Source organism: Bos javanicus, chromosome 18 (assembly GCF_032452875.1).
Source record: "Bos javanicus breed banteng chromosome 18, ARS-OSU_banteng_1.0, whole genome shotgun sequence".
NCBI classification, from domain to species: Eukaryota; Metazoa; Chordata; class Mammalia; order Artiodactyla; family Bovidae; genus Bos; species Bos javanicus.
The window spans coordinates 38,286,595-38,303,283 of record NC_083885.1 but is presented as its reverse complement, the minus strand read 5'-3'; the positions used below and the strand labels follow the sequence as shown (position 1 = coordinate 38,303,283).

General features: G+C 52.1%; 1 protein-coding gene and 1 long non-coding RNA gene across 6 annotated transcripts in view; both read right to left on the bottom strand.

Moving 5' to 3' along the window:
* Positions 1-16,689, bottom strand: part of ZFHX3 (zinc finger homeobox 3) — a 251,101-nt gene that overhangs the window by 206,150 nt on the left and 28,262 nt on the right. The gene's annotated exons all lie outside the window — the stretch shown is intronic.
* Positions 1,264-15,554, bottom strand: LOC133230379 (uncharacterized). The gene is made up of 2 exons (XR_009730836.1): positions 2,620-15,554; positions 1,264-2,579 (listed from the first exon to the last, which is right to left on the bottom strand). It is a non-coding gene; the product is annotated as an uncharacterized LOC133230379 (long non-coding RNA).

Genomic DNA, 16,689 nt, shown 5'->3' with positions numbered 1-16,689 from the left:
TTAAGCATTATGCCACTGTTGACTCATCTGCCACAAACTTTGAAATATCAAGTTAAAAAAAAAAAAAGAATGAAAGGAAAAAGGAAAGAAAAAACGAAGTCTGTAAATCAGTTTTCCAATTTATGTGTAAGAAATCTGTTTTCCACTTTCTAATTTCTGCAACTGGGAAATTCTGTATATTATGTTACCATATAATGAAGGATGCCAGTAAACAGAAAGCCCACACGCCTGTACACACAACAGATTACACTGTGTGTAATTGCAAACACCACCACGTTATGTACTCCTGGGAGTATTATTACTGAGAGATGTTGTTATTTAATGCCTCATCTATTTAAAAAAAATTCATTCCATATGGATGAAAAATGAGTATACTAGCCTGAGTATGGGGGGAAAAATGTAATCATAGATCTCTTAAAATTCATACCGTTTTATACAAGCACAAGATGGTACAACCCAAACTTAGGAATTCAGAATATCTCAAATTACAAGATACGAGTTCACTGCTAGTTACTGGGATCTCCAGCTTGGCAGTGGGACCAGAGGAGGCCCACAGGGGGAGTCACAGCCATCCTCTACTTTCCTGGACCACTGAAGGACCTCTTAAGGTGGGGGCACAGCACCCTGGGACCACCACAGACAGCACCCATGGAGGCGCAGCACTGTGGGAAAGGAGCGCTTAGCAAGACCCTCTGACAGCTACAAGGCTCTCCTTGCTGGGGACACGCCATCCAGACAGACACCCACAGAGCCCAGGGAAGAATGCCCGACTCCGGGGAAGGAAAGCATCCCACCTCCGTTGACCGAGAACCAGATGGAGTTCAGGGCTCTACACGAGGCCCCAGCCACTCCCCTTTGACTTGGTGAGCACAGGAGGTTCAAGCAGCCGTGGCTGCGCTAAAACAAAAGACAGATGACAGGAAAACCTCCTGCCCTTTGGCCGTTCAGAGCACAGGGAAGTGTAGAAGTGCAGGGGGAGAGCAGGCCAGCTGCACTAATCCCTTTTTGTCCAGCAGTAATTAATAGTATAATCCACATTTAAGATGCATTAAAGTGAAAATGCTGCATTATCAGAGAGCCAGCGCATTGCCCCAAGGCAGAGCCTCCCCTGCTGACCTGTGGAACCAGGTTACCTCATCTCGGCCTCCTCCTCTCCGGGGAGCTGACTCTAGACACCTCTTAAAAGGACAGAGCTGGCAGCCACAAGTCGCCCCTCAGCCCAGCGCTCTGTCTCTGGAAACCACTCTCCACACACAGGCCATCCTGCACCGGGGCTCCACACAGAATGAGGAGTCGTTTAAATCAAGTCATAGAGTCTCTGGCTAACACACAACACTTCAGTATCATGAGGTCCCTGACGGAATTTTAAGATTTCAGCGGACTCCCCAAAACAATGCTGGGATGATACAAGGGGAATTAAGATGCCCTTCAACTCAATTTGGTGGGAAGCCCTTTTTGAGAGTTTCCTACAAACTATGGGGGCACCAGGAGAGATTGTATCAAGCAGCAGAAGCCGGCTGGGCTGTCCAGCCCCAGGGAGGATGCCTCTTCCATTGTGACTAAAATACTGTCTTTAGAGAGAGGCATGCTATTAGCTCATCAAGCACATTCAAGCTACAGACGTCACCGCCGCTTAAAGCTAGAGGCGCCTGAAGGAGCGGTCCTCTCAACTACGCTTTGAAGCCACCGCCAACTAAGAACTTGATCTCAGGTCTCCAACACTGCCTATCTGGTGGAACAGGTACAGCCAACAGTAGGAGGAGAGCCCTGAACTCCTTTTCAACTGCTCTACGCATTGATGTCACCATCTCAGCTCCACCCGTCTCCACGCTTCGCTGTGGCCCCGAGCCCGTGGCAGCCTTTGGATAGTGGCCCTGTGCTATGGCAGCAACTGGCCTCCATCCTGTAAGACCTCCTTGGAACTTGGTACAGCCACTTGTTTCTTAAACTTGGCAGCTGGATATAAAAAAGAGGAGTGAGACAGAAATCATTTTGACCTCAAGTGTTTGAGATCCTGGCACAGATGGTATGATAATGATCTGGGCACCTAATCACCTATAGTTGCTCCAAAAACTTTACCTTCAAGATCCTTACCTAGAACTTAACACATTCCTCCACGATGATATTTAATTACTCCCCTGTAATCCAAAAAAGGGGCTTCTCAGGTGGCTCATGGGTAAAGTCGACCTCCCAGTGCAGGAGACACAAGTTCGATCCCTGGGTCAGGAAGATTCCTTGGAGAAGGAAATGGCAATCCACTCCAGTATTTTGCCTGGAGCATCCCATGGACAGAGGAGCCTGGCGGGCTACAGTCCACTGGATTGCAAAGAGTCAAACATGACTTAGAGACTGAGTGCTAAGTCCACACAATCCAAAAAAGAGCAATTCCAAGTAGTTTAAACTACCACTACCAGGGGCTAGCCAAGGAATGAAGTGCCATTTGCACTATCGCCTCTAGAGGAAAACGCATCCATGGTGGTTCGAAAAACATGTCCCTGTTCTACGCACACGCTTCCCTCTGAGGCTGCCAAAACAGCCACGGCCCTGTGACTGGGCACCAGGAGCAACCTGCAGCAGACCTGGTTCCCACGTAGGGGGGCACCCAGCCTGGCAGCAAACCTGGTTCCCATGTAGGGGGGCACCCAGCCTGGGAAGCTGTGCAAGAGACACAGACAAGAGACCCCACCCCACCCACACCTGCGGTCTACTGTACCCCACGACTGACCTCTCAGGCTGTTGGGTTCCCCGAACCTCTGTTCCTAGTCACACAACGTCAGGACTCTTCTGGAGGAACGCTCTCTAAACTCTCTCAAGTTCTACTCTTGGTGCCTCAACACAATATGCCAAAAACAGTATCACAATATTTGGGGAGGAGTGGCTGGTCAGTCACTCAGTCTCTCAAATCTCCATGACCCCATGGACTGGCGTCTGCCAGGCTCCTCTGTCCATGGGATTTTCCAGGCAAAAATACTGGAGTGGGTTGCCATTTCCTTTTCCAGGGAATCTTCCTGACCCAGGGATTGAACCCATGTCTCCTGCATTGACAGGCAGATTCTTCACCACTGAGCCACCAGGGAAGCCCTTGCAGAGAAGGGAAGCTACCAAATTTCACCACAAAGCCTTCCCCTTATACCCCAGGAAACCTCCTTTGCCAGAACAGGCTTCAGTTTTCACAGGGACACTGGTTGAGCTTTGCCATCAAACACCATCTGGGTCCCTGTGAGGCTTCCCCTCTTTGCAGACTGTATTGATTCCAGTGGTGGGCTGACTCAGAGCCCCCCAAATGTCCATGTGCTCATAGCTGGAGCCTTTGAAAGTGTTACCCTTTCGGCAAATGAGACTCTGTAGAAGGGACCAAGATTATCCTGGATGACCTGGGAGGGGACACCTGACGTAATATCAGGGCTCCCTATAACAAGACCGCAGGAGAAGTTCAGAGTCAAACAGGAGATGTGATGATGGAAGCAACAGGCGGTGTGACGTGAAGAAAGGATCATGAGCCAGGGACAGGGCAGCCTCCAAAATCTAGAAAAGGCAAAGAAACTGCTTCTCCCTCCACTCAGGAGTTCCAGAGGGAGCCAGCCATGCCAACACCTTGACTCTAGCTCACTGAAACTGATTTTGGACTCCTGGACTCCAGAACAGTTAAGACATCAATTAAAGCTGTTTTAAATCACAAAGTTTGCAGTCATTTATAACGCCATCAATCGGAAGCTAATGTGACCCCTCTGGAGAAAGGGGACTGTGACAACACACACATAGAACCAGGAATGACCTGGAATTTCAAGAATGAGTCATCCTTGTTGGGATCCACACAACCTTCCTCTCTGGACTCAAAGAGCCAGCCGAATCCTCTCTTTCTCCATCACCAAAAAGCAAAAACCAAGGGTACCTGATGCAACAAGTAAGGGTTATGACTTGTGGGTGGTGCTCAGCGGAACTTCTCAGCATTAGACAGAAGAACTCCCATCCCAGCCTACTGCGTTTGAGATTCACAAATAACCACAATGAACCAGGAGAACAACAGAGAAACAGCAGCTGACTCAAGAATACATGTGTAGGACGTTCTGATTTGACACTGGGCTAAAAAAAAAAATCTACAGGGAAGAATTAGGGTCAGATCCAAGGTTCTTTTATTGGACTAAAGGCAGGCCAAGCCGACCTTGCCCTACGGATCCCACAGGTGGGCCAGTCCAAAGCCCTGGAAAGTCAGGGCCGTGGTCCATGTGACTCCTGGAGACAAAGAGAGGAGGAAGGCTCTGGAAGGTGGTGGCATCCTGCCCACCTCAGTGGTAGCCTGGGGCCTTTGGATCTCACCATCTCGCCAGCACCTGAGAGGTGTGAGCCAGGCAGCCAACCACATCAGAAGCTGGCTGCCAGCCGGCCCCCATTGCCCAACACCTCTGCAAGAGCCAGCTTTCCAGGATTGGGCTCTAACACTACACAGGTACAGGCCACTGCTGACCGAATGGAGGCATAAGTGCCTTGAAGAACTTCCCACACAGGGACTGGCCACACACGGACTGACTGCCTACTGCAGAGTCAGGAAACGCATCTGCGCTCCACATGGGCCGTCATGCCAAGGACATTCTTCTCACTGCTTAGACCAAGCAGGGTCCCACCTGGGTCTTTTTCCTACTCCAGTCTACCCGGGCTTGCTTCAATCACAAGTCAGATCTTCCATCCCCTGAACCCTCCATCCCATACACTACTTAATTCTCCCTATCCTCCAAACTGCTTATACTCTCCCAGTCTAGCCCACGTTGTTTATGCTTCACAAGGAACGTCTAGGACTATATTACGACGTTGAGGGCCAGGGTACCTAGGCTCCCTCAGTGGGACTTAAACACATGATTTCGGTGTACATGTGTACAAGGCGCTACTCGAAACAAAGTTGTCAACAACTAAAAAAAAAAAGTTTTACCAACCTTCCACACAAGGCTGTCATTCAGCCTTTGCATAATAAAGATGCAACTCTGAATATTCAAAGTCCAGGAGAAGGTGACTTGTGGCAAAACTGACATCTAATGTGCCCAAGATTCAAAATCTTGATGCTACTTGGCCAGATTCTCTTTACCTACTGCTTCTTCTGATGCCCCCACCCCCCTCACAAAATAAAGCAGCCCTAGGAATAGAATCCCATCTTCCTTAGTTCTTATGACTAATTTATGGCCTTCTTTGAAAGCCCTCGCACCAGAGCTCTGACTCCAGTAATTTCCTCCTCTTCTATACGCATGTCCATTTACAGCCATTCTGTAACCTCTGCGTGAACCGAGCATGTTCTCCGGGCCTCCCACGGATGTGGGATCCCGCCCGGGTGAGAGCAGGGTGGCTCAGGGGCGGCACCTCTCCTCTACAGTGTGAGCTCACTCGGCACCCTACCCAAGTCCCGCTCCCCAGAGAGTTGGATGAGTATTCTTTTGCTTTAGGGTATAGCGCCTTTAAAAATGACAGAGCAAGACTAAAAAGGCTGGGTGGGCAACTAGCGTGTAAGCTTGAGACACTGTGGGGTTTTTGTGTTTTGTTCTTTTTTTTTTTCACTTGGATTAAAGGGAGTGGGGGGAAGGTCTTGATTTTGTTTTTATTGAGGGAGGGGGGATAGGGGAAGATGTCCCAGAAAATATCCTCCACAGGCCACAGGAGGAGGAATACTTAGAAGGAATTTCTGACAGTGCTCCAAGGTGTTTCCAGGCCTCACCCCAAAGGCCCCCCTAGCCAAGCCACACTGTCCCCCACCGCACTTCTCTGGGCCCCCCACCCACGGCTTGGCCGTCCTCCCATCTCAAAAATGCCTTCTCTTCTGTTCAGTAAGGCTGCCCTGAGTCTCTCTGATCTGTAGCTGGCTTCTCTGATGCCAGGGTGCTAGAAAACCTGGGCCCACACGAAGTCCTCCCAGCTCAGCACCCCAGGACGGTGCCTGTCTAGAGAACGGTCAGTCCATGCATGCAAACGTCCTGGTGGCCCCGGCGTGCCAGGGACTGCCCTGCGGGCTAGGGATGGGGTGAGGCCAACAGAAGATGCCTGCTGCCTCCACACAGCTCCCGTCCAGCTCCTCAGACCCTCTTTCTGTCCCTACTTTTACTCCCTTTCTGTTCTGAGAAGGACTTCCCCATTGTAGCTGAAATTTTTCTTTCTTTTTTTTTTTTTTTAACGAGGGTTGGGAGGGAAAGACCTATGTTTTCATATTTAAATCTTATTTTAAAAATTAATTTAGACAATAAATGACAAGAATTTTCTTTCATTGACATTTTCAGGGGTTCCTGAACAAATCAACCCACACTTGATTATGCGGTCACATTCTCCTCACCTTGGAAATCTGAAGTCGCTCTTTCCCTAGAAGACAGAAGCCCGTCTCCATACATTCTGAGCGCTGAACTCCCCAGTCCTCATCTGCCATGCTTTTATCCCCAAAGCTACAATTCTCATTCAAAGGCTATCCTCCTCAAGCCAACCCCAGGCTAACTTGGCCTCTGGCCTTGCATGTGCCCTACTGCTCATGCCCGAGTTTCCAGCCCCCAAAAGACTCTTACCGTGATTTCCACCAACAGGCCCCTGGAAGAGCTAGAGGTCCACTTGATCACACTCTCATGACTATATTTCTTTAGATGTGTCACCCAAGATTCCCAAGAATTATCACTGTATGTCAGAGCAAAACAGTAACTCATATGGCACTTTCTCACCCTGCCTCCAGTCAGAGCTGGGATTCACTCACTTGGGACCTTACAAAGCTAGCCTTATGAGGCAGGGATCCTGTGGCCAGTTCATCCCGGGAAGTGGTCCAATGAGCCAGAAAACATCTGTCTGGAGTCTTCTCCCATCAGCAACAGTGTATGTGTGTGTGTGTGTGCGTGCGTGCGTGTGCAGTGTGTGTGTGTGCAGGGCCTGGAGTCTTCTCCCATCAGCAACAGTGTGGGTGTGTGTGTGGGTGTGTGGGTTTGTTTTGACAGGCCACTGCCATCTTCCTACCTCATCTGAACACACATACCCCTTCCCCACTAATGTGCCCACCGGGGGTCTCTACCTGGACCCCCACCCCCACCCCAGACCCCTCCCAGCCTCACTGCAGCATGGAGTGAGCGGCACTTTCCCGTCCAAACCTGAACTGACCCTGGGCTCCACACCACCCGCATCTTCAGCCTCAGAGTAGCATTTTCGTTGTGCAGACCTTCCTGCTCTAAAGGGCATGGACCTGAAGAGCATGAGTCATCAGTGCTAGCAGGAAGCAGCGCTCGGTCTAAGGCCTGACCCAGTTCCTGGAGAGACTTCTCTGCCTCCAGCCCTCTGCCCCGCGCCCTGGTTCTCATAACACGCTTGGGCTCAGCCACCCTGTCCCCTCTCTCTGCAGCCTTTTCAAGATATCTCCTTCCACGGAGCCACAACCAGGACTGTTTGTTTGTTCAGTCCACTGGTAAGAAAAATGAGAGAGCTGTCTGCCATTCCTGGCAGGGCATAAACACTTTTTCAAGAAATGTATGTTCCAGCTCTGCTTGGGTCCAAAACTGAGCCCTTTAACCTTTGGAAAGAGCAGAGGACATTCCATGGGAACTGACTATCGCCGCTCCTTTTCATCGCTGAAAGTGGCTGAAAGACAAAATCCACTTTGCCCTGCCCCATCTCACATGGACCCCTCACATTCTTGGTCTGGGAGCTGAGCATGTGAGAGAGAGAGAGAGAGGAAACCCCAGAAACGTGGGAAAGGCCACTGTCGCCAGTACAAGGGCACCAGTGCCCCGATTACTCGTCAGAGATGTCAGGATACTTTATTGTAAAATTTGTTTAAATACATGTAATGACCCACAGACAAAGACTTTACATTGGAAGAATACTTCTTTGGTGATTAAGACCAAACTTCAGATCAGATCAAAATGGAGATTGCCCAGGAAATCATCAAGAGGCCTACCACTGCTATCCCTCTATTGAAAAGATACAGTTCTGATTTCTTACAAGGAGTTTCATAACAAGAGGTCTCTATCTTAACACTCTGAAAGAAAAACATCCATCCCCCCGGCCTCCCCAGCCTGGAAGAGCCGGGAGTGGCCTCACGGTGTGGTACAGCAACACAGAGCAAGTGGGAGGCGCAAGACACGTGGGAAGAACCACAGCGGAACCAGCTGCCCCAGCTGGACCCCACCGTGCTGACTGGCTGCGCCTGTCGGTTATCGAAACTGCAATCAAGTGGAACTGATCAGTGCAGACCCCCAGTGCTGGGTTCCACGCAATGGTTCGTCAATGTCCCGTGTGAGTCAGGCATTTCTCCACTCAAATATTGACCGGTTTAAGGGTAGGCTTAGGGAGTCACAGGCACGGTCATTGGTTCTTTTCTTTCTTACCTATCTCGTTAGAGCGGGGACAACATTAGAACTCATTAGGTACAACTACACCAATTGATGCTTGTTAACGCTGGGTGTCAGGAACTATGGTAAATCTTCTTCCTGCATACTTGGTTTCATTCTCTGGACGACCTGTGAGGCAGGCACTACCACGGCTTCTATTTTGCCCACAAGGAAATCAAGGTCCAGGGAGTCCCAGTTACTTCCCAAGGTCACACAGCTAGGTAACAGCAGAGTGAGAATCCAGTCCCTGGTTCCTCAAAACACCAGAGCTTTTGTGCACACACTGTCCTGCCAGGGTCGCCTGTATACCCGCCGTGAGCGCTGCCTGCAGAATGTCTGGTTCGCACATGGAATAGCCCCCGGCCAGGAGCGCCTCCATCTGTCCCTCTTCTCCACACACTGTGCTCGCTCTGGAAAAGCTGCCCCTCCCTCGTGCTCACGCTCAGTCGTGTAAGAGTCTGTGACCCCACAGACTGCAGCCTGCCAGAGTCCTGTATCCATAGAATTCTCCAGGCAAGAGTTCTGGAAGGGGTTGCCATTTCTTCCTCCAAGAGGATCATCCCAACCCAGGTGTCAAACCCGTGTCTCCTGTGCCTTCTGCACTGCAGGCAGATTCTTCACCTGCTGAGCCATGGGGCTGAGTTCCCACCGTGCACTCAGGTGGTTGCTTCTGAGGCCTCCCTCTGTCTGGATTCTGAGCCATCCTGGTGTCGGAGAGCAGAGAACATCTCCTTACGATCCACCCCTACTCCATCCTCCCAACACTCTTCCACTTGACGCCCTGCCTGCCCATTGGAGTTCAAAGTCAGATCTCAACCAACTGCTAGGCAATCCTCTTAAGGCACTTAGCCTCTCAGTTTTTCAAAAAAAGATGACGCGTCCCCACCCTACATACCTTACAGAACAACTGCGGGGATTAGTGGAACGGACACAGGCTCCAGGGCTTTGAAAAATGAAGCCACTTACATTCCTTTCCAGTCTTCCTCAGACAGATGTAGCACCTCTCCCTTCTATTCAGAATTTATTTAGAATTAAACCATTAAATATTTGGGTGGCTAACTCAGGGGCCTCAAGTGATACCCAGTACACATGTAGTAGCTCAGGAAAACATCGATGGGGCTTAGAGCTGAGGAAAGACACAGCCCAGTGGGTGGGGCTGGAGGCACTGGGGCAAGGGTGGGGGACGCTGCTGAGGAGGGGCCCTGGCCAAGCTCACAGCCATTCTTCCCGCCACCCAAAGCATCACTGTCTCCTCATCCCCTCCAGCCACTTCGATCCCACACCCACCTTCAAACCACACTCAGGGGGTGAGTGCTCACAGCGCCTCTCAGCACTTCCTGTCCACCCGGAACCCCAGGATGTGACCTTATTTGGAAACCGAGTCGCTGCGGGTATGACTAAGAAGAGGTCATAGTGGATGAGGGTGGATCCTAGATCCAGGGACTGGAGTGCTGAGAGTGGGAGAGGACCCACAGGGAAAAAGGCCATGCAGAGACCCAGGAACTGGAGGGATCCATCTACAAGCCAAGGAATGCGGAGGACTGCCAGTGCCTGATGGAAGCTAGGAAGGAGCCTTGGCTAAGACTTCAGTGGGACCGTGAAAAAACACAGTCTGTAAGCCACTCAGCTTGTGATACTTCCCTTCGCTCTGGCGGTCACAGCATACAGAAGTGCCACCTCTCACCCCTGCCCCGTTGAGGGCTCTGGCCAGAGCCACCTCTCATTGGGCCAGCCACAATCATCTCCCTGTGGTCTCCATGCTCCCACCCTCCACCCAGCTCAGAACAGAAGGGAGAGCCTCGCCATGACCTCCCAGGCCTATAGGACGTGCCCTGTCCCCTCCCATGCCTGCTCCAGCCGCGAGGGCCTCCTGCTGCTCCTTGGACATTCTGACGGAGTCTCCCCTCTGCCCAGAGCTCTCTCCATCGCTTACTCCCTCCAGCCTCTGCGCTCAGGTCACCCTCCTCACCTGCAAACCACTGTCCTCCATGGTACGCCCTCTTCCCCTGCCAGGCTCTTTCTCTGTAGCATTTCACATCTTTTCAAACAGTGCGTTTTTCTTACCAATTACACATACTGAGGGAGTGGAGGGAGTATAAACTCCATGAGGACAAGGATGGCTTCCTTTTCCCCTTCCCCCAATGCAGTAGCACCAGCACCTAGCAGTGCCTGGCACCCGAGATGTCCTCAGACATTTGATGAAAAAGTGGACACAAGGTCAAGGGGCGGGAAGGAGCCTGAGGTCAGGGGCAGCAACAGTGTGGAGGGCAGCCAGGACTCTGGGAGCTCCAGTGGAGTCTGCAGGCTGAGCACCAGAGGCTCCCCAGTCCTTGCAGGCAGATGGAAAGTGCTGGGCATCATGAAGCGCCTGCAGGCCCTGATCAGGAGAACAAGAGGAAGGAAAGAGAGCAGGGTCTCTTGACCTTGGCACTATGATACTCCACATATTCTTTACGGGGGTGGAGGGCTGTCCTGTGCACTGGAGGAGGCTTAGCTGCATCCCTGACCTCCCTCAACCAGCTGCTGGGAGCATCTCCCACCAGGTTGCAACAACCCCAAATGTCTCCAGACACTGTCACATGTCCCCGTGGGATGAGGGGGAGGCAAAGTCAGCCCCTTTGAGAACCAACAGAATGTGGTAGTGGTGTGTACACAGAGCAACCCATGAAAGCATGGACCTAAAAGGACCAGCCGGAAGCACAGGTGGGCGGGTTGGCCAGACACAGGTCTACCTGCGACAGGGCCCACCCCTGGTGACCGAAACAGCACACACTCCTTCTAAAAGCGGAGGTCACCATGCTAGCTGGCTTTTGTCCTCAAGCCCTAAGAAGTGCCAAATCCCCTCTGTTTCCAAGAGGAGGTTCCAGTCCAGAATCTTATGTTGAAATATATCTGCTTTTAAAATACCATATTGCTGAACCAACTCAACTCTAGCCCAGATTTTGCCTACAGGCCACGACTTTGAAATCTCCGGCACAGAGGCTGCCTAGAGGCAGAAGCGGGGGCAGCCTGGAGATTCCTTAGAACCTGTAGGAATTTAGCCACAAGGAAATAGGGCCCTGGACAGGGCCTGTGAGAATGAGCTGAAGAAAAGGGCCAAGTCCCAGAAACTTAAGTTGAAATAAGATAAGCACACCGGGACAAATGGCCACATGTTCCTGAAACACGGGTCTTCAGTGCAAGTGTCAGCCTAACAGTTGCTGACTTTGGAGAGTTCCTTGAAGAGGAAAGTGAATGCAAGGAGGTCCCACCCTTAATTCGAAAAAGCGTGTGAGCTTGCGCCCACATGATCCTATAAGCCTTAAACCCATCCTGGACAAAGCCAAGGCCTCCCCATCTTCACACTGCTCAGAACTAGCCTGACCACCTGCGTGGACCTTCCCTGATGTTCAGTACATCCAGACCACCAGCCAAAGAGCAGCCGGATTCAGATCAACCTCCCCCAAGAACTGGGGCAATGTCACTGTGCTAATGAGAACTCTTCCTGCCTCCCCAACCAGGTCTAGGCACCTTCTGGACTCCCTCCCATGATAATCTGGCCTCAGAAGGACCCCAAGGCATCCTTCAAGACAATCCCTCTGTGTTAAAGAAAACGGGGCTTAGGCAAGTGAGCGTCGGGAAGCCTGGTGGAATCACAGCTCAGGTCCACAACCTCATACCACCACCAGCACATTTTGAGTTGTTTGGTCCCCACCCACACCGGTCCCGGAACCTGGATCAACGAGAAGGTCGTTCTGACAACACATACCATGGTGTTGGTTCGAAGGCAGTGTGGTCTCATTTACGTTAGACTGTGACAGAAATCAAAAGAGCTCGGAGTGACTTGTCCATTTCTGGACATGCTCAGGGTGGGGGCGGTGGTGGGTTACGACACCGGCGTTCACTGCCCAATCTGTAAACCGGGTAGAATGACCTCCTTGAATTGCTGTCATCTTCTCAGAGAGAGTTACCCTACCACAAAGCATGATCATAATTAAAGAACACCGTTCCCAGCATGGTGTGCCATCAAGCACAGAGGCAAAGGCTGCCTTGACCGGCATCAGATGTTCGGTCTGATCAAGGTCACTGGAGAGAAGGTAAGACGGTCAGAGGCCCCTAATCTCACCTCCACACTGCTCTGCCTTGCTTGCTGTGAATGGAACACCCAAGGCTTTGGCAGAGGAAGGAGGAGGCTAGGTGAGCAGGGAAAGGGAGGGGAAGGGAGGGACAAGGAAGGAGGGAGGCAGGACTCTCTCCCACGGGCAGCACCGTGCAGGTGACGGCAGCAGACTCTGGGGAACCGCCAGCTGGTCTCCATGAGCCTCGTGACACCCCATAGGTGAGGACTCCCCACGTTGCCTTCCCTCCCGCTGCGCATGGCCACCACACCATCCACAGCGATGCTGATGGGATTAGAGTGTCTCCAACCATCTTATCCTCTTACCCGACCGGCAAGAAGGGGCTGCAGAGAAGCCCATGTAAGACACGCAAGGAAAAAATCTCTGGGCTGGGGCCCGAGGCATGGGGACGTACAGACAAAACTCAGCAGCACCAGCATTCAGCGAGGCCGGAGCGGCCAGTGGGAGCCATGGACCGGCCACCCCCAAATCCTCGTGTGGTGGGTTCTGTCTCCCAGAATCCAGTTAGCCACACCCGTGAGCCGATTTCTGGGAGAAGAGTCCAGGGTTGGAAGGCGTCTAAGTGGCTTGGCCAAGTGAAGACTCTGTAAATCAAGCAGCCGCATACTCCGCAGACAGACTCCAGACTCGCAGACGACCAGTTGCAGAAGGAACGGCGTGTTCCGCGGTGCCCCATCCCGGCAGCTCTGGAATCACACGTCCCCCCACCCAGCCTGTGGCATGGGGAGGCCCTGCCCCCCACCCCGGGTACCACAGGGTGTCTCTGCCCCCCAGCGTGGCATCCTCCCAGCCTTCCCCCAGATGGCCACCCATCTTCTGGAGACCCTGCTGGGCCTTCTCCCACATATGATTTCCTCATGTATCCATTTTTAGGAATCAATGTTTTTGTGAAGAAGAGGAGGAGAAAGTTCCCACATGTAGAAAGCTCACACCCTAGGGAGGAGTGAAGGGGGGAGCGGTCACTGAGCACTTGTTGAAAGCAGACGTGGACAAGAGCGATGAGGAGCAGAAGAAAACCTCTTGTCAGCTCTGAAAGTTAAATAGGAACATCTCGCCCATCGCTCCCCCACCCTGCTTCCTCCCGGCCTAGCCTGTCTTCTCCCCCCAGCCCAGGAGGCAGCACACTGGCGGACCCCCAAGGCGGGAGGGCCCCAGCAACGGGAGGCAGCTCCGTGGGAGTTTGCGGGAGCTCCACCTCTGGGAATGGATTTGATGTCAAGTGTCAGCAAGTAAATTGCTATTGGCTTCTCGATAAGCAGCAGTAGTGAGCTAAGTGTTTCCCCGTATTGTGCGGGCTCTTGTGGACTCAATACGGCAGTATTGACAGCACAATCACACAGTAATCCAGGCTCCACTAATACCTACACTTCCTCAATGAAAATACACTTTCCACTTGGACACCAGCCCATTAGCTTCGGGCTGGAATCTCCAGCCTCCTCTGCTTCCCTCAACCACCCCTGTGCCCTGGAACTGGCATCTCCCAGTTGGGATCGCCCCCAAACGCCCTGGCCGATGCGACCATCCCAGCCCGTGTATTGTCAGGGCCCAACCTGAAAGATAAACAGCCGGAGACCCACAGGAAAAGGCCTGCTCTCTCCATCTATAAATCACTGGTGGGCAGGAAAGAAAAGTGATCCAACTCTTTAAGGATAAAAATCTCAGCAGTCGCTGAGGAAAATTGATGTTCCCTTGCAAAGCAAGAGATGTTCACTCTGGGAAGATGCATGTCTTCAAGTTTTCGGAGACAAAGAAACTCAAACTTCACCCAGCATGACACAGGGATGGGACGAACTCTAACAATCATGCCAGACTCTAGGTTTCCACAAGGTAAGTCCCCACGCCCTAGCCAGTCTTAGATAGATTTACATATTGAAGGGCCTGCTAATTCAAAAAATAAACACCACACAAACACAAGCTATTTTTCAAATCCATCTTTCATCAACCTTGACTTTCAGAACACTCTGGAGTAGGTAAGGGACAAGATTATATTACAGAGACAAACGAAACAGAGAAGTTAAGTGACTTACCTAAGGTCACACAGCTAGTCACCACTGGGTTTGATCTTAGAGGCTCGACTAGAGGTTGGCAAACTTTTTTCCATGGAAAGTCAAGTAAATATTTTCGGCTTTGGGGTCTTTCAGTGTCTATTTGCAACTGCTCAGCTCTTGTCACTGTGGCATGGGAGCTGCCACAGCCATGTAAAAGAACAAGCCCAGCTGTTCTCCAATAAAATCTTACTTACGGACACAAGTAAGATTTTTTGCATATTTTCATATGTCATGAAACAACATTCTTCTTTGGACTCCCCCAACCATTCTGAAAGGTGAAAACCATGCCTACCTCGAGGACCATACGAAAACAGGCCTTGGGCCAGATGTGGCCTGCAGGCGTGTTTGCCGTCTGCTGATCCCAGCCCACTGGGGGATGTGAAGTGTCTAGAACACCACACAGTCAACCAGAATGGGCACCACCATTCCCAGGCTCGTTACAATGGTAATAATCCCGTCCAGTGAAACTGCTTGACCCTCCAGCACCAAACACAACATCCAGCCCCCAGGTGTCCAACAGCAACACAGCTGTGCACCCATAACACACTGGCCAAGTCTTCAGGCTTCTATAGAAGCACTACCTTTTGTTGGGAATTTCTGCACAAATTTCAAAGTTAAGAAACTTTCCACAGACGCACGACCAAGCTACTGCTGGGGTAATACACTAACGGCTGCTGCCGCCGCCGCTGCTGCTAAGTCGCTTCAGTCGTGTCCAACTCTGTGCGACCCCAAAGATGGCAGCCCACCAGGCTCCCCCGTCCCTGGGATTCTCCAGGCAAGAGTACTGGAGTGCGGTGCCATTTCCTTCTCCAATGCATGAAAGTGAAGAGTGAAAGTGAAGTCACTCAGTCGTGTCCGACTCTTAGCGACCCCATGGACTGCAGCCTACCAGGCTCCTCCGTCCATGGGATTTTCCAGGCAAGAGTACTGGAGTGGGGTGCCATTGCCTTCTCCAACACTAACGGCAGAAGTCATTTATTTTCAAAACCAGCACACACATATTTAACATTGCCCTTAAATACAGTGCTGGGATGAGTGACCCGCCCTGCGCTACCATCCCCCCACCCCCCCACCCAACCCCAATCCCCCGCCCCAAGGAGGAGTTTCAGTCTCTCTGTGTTCAGGAAGAAGAAACCCGGCCAGAGAGGGGTTAAGGCCCTTCCAGGCTGTGATCTGATAAATGGCTGTGCAGAAAGCAGGTTCCCTCACTTTGAGATATGATGTCACTAACCTTTATTGATCCACTATCAGAGAACTTTGCTTATCTCTCTCCTGTGATATACTGCCCCTCCTGTGCTCAACTAGTGTTTAATACACTGCCGGCTACCCCGCACTCCTCATCGCTCAACACCACGGCGCGAGGCTGCCACGGGGGCCAATATTTTACAGCCAGGCCTCGCCAGCACAGACACTCCCTGACGCGGTGGGGAGTGCACACCCACTCCCACCAGGTTGCTGGGCCCCCGGTGCACCCTGACTGTGAGCCTGGGTGTTGGTGGGGGCCAGGGCCCCTCTGAGCATCTCCTGCTCACCCTTTTAAAAAGCGCACCTCCAGTCGCTTCAAGCTCGAGCTTCTTCACCTCCATCCTGAAAAGACAACTGCCAGCCCACCAGCTTCATGAGAACAGAAGCACCTCCAAGTGAAACCTCCCATTGGAGAAACGAGCTTCCTGTTTCTCCTTTTGCAGTCAAGACCTCAGCCTAATCAGGAGCTGGAAAACACTACCCCTGGAAGCGCGGGACAGTCATTCAGGAGGAATCACGCCAGGACCAGAGCCAGAAGACATACCCAGGTGTGGCCAGGCAGGCTCTGATTCCGGGAGATAACAGGGTTCCACTGCCCGGGGCAGGCCTAATGCTGGAGCAGCCACACACCGGGTCTGGGGTCCTCCCAACCCACAGGCGAACTGGGCACAGTGCGCAGCCGGTGCCACACCCAAGGGCGGGTGAGCCAGCAAGTGCCAAGATTCAGGAGGAGACTGTTTCACTGAAGAGCTGGCATCAACCTCCTCTGTTCCCCACTGTCAACCACAGATGCCTCGGAACCACTCAACTCACGGGACCCCACCTGTTGCCCCCGGAGGAGCCGGTGGACAAGACTGTGCCTCCCCCGCCCCATCTGGCCCAGCCGACAAGGGGACAAGGGGCCATGGGCAGCCGGGGAGAACCAGCAGGCCCTTCCACTGCCCC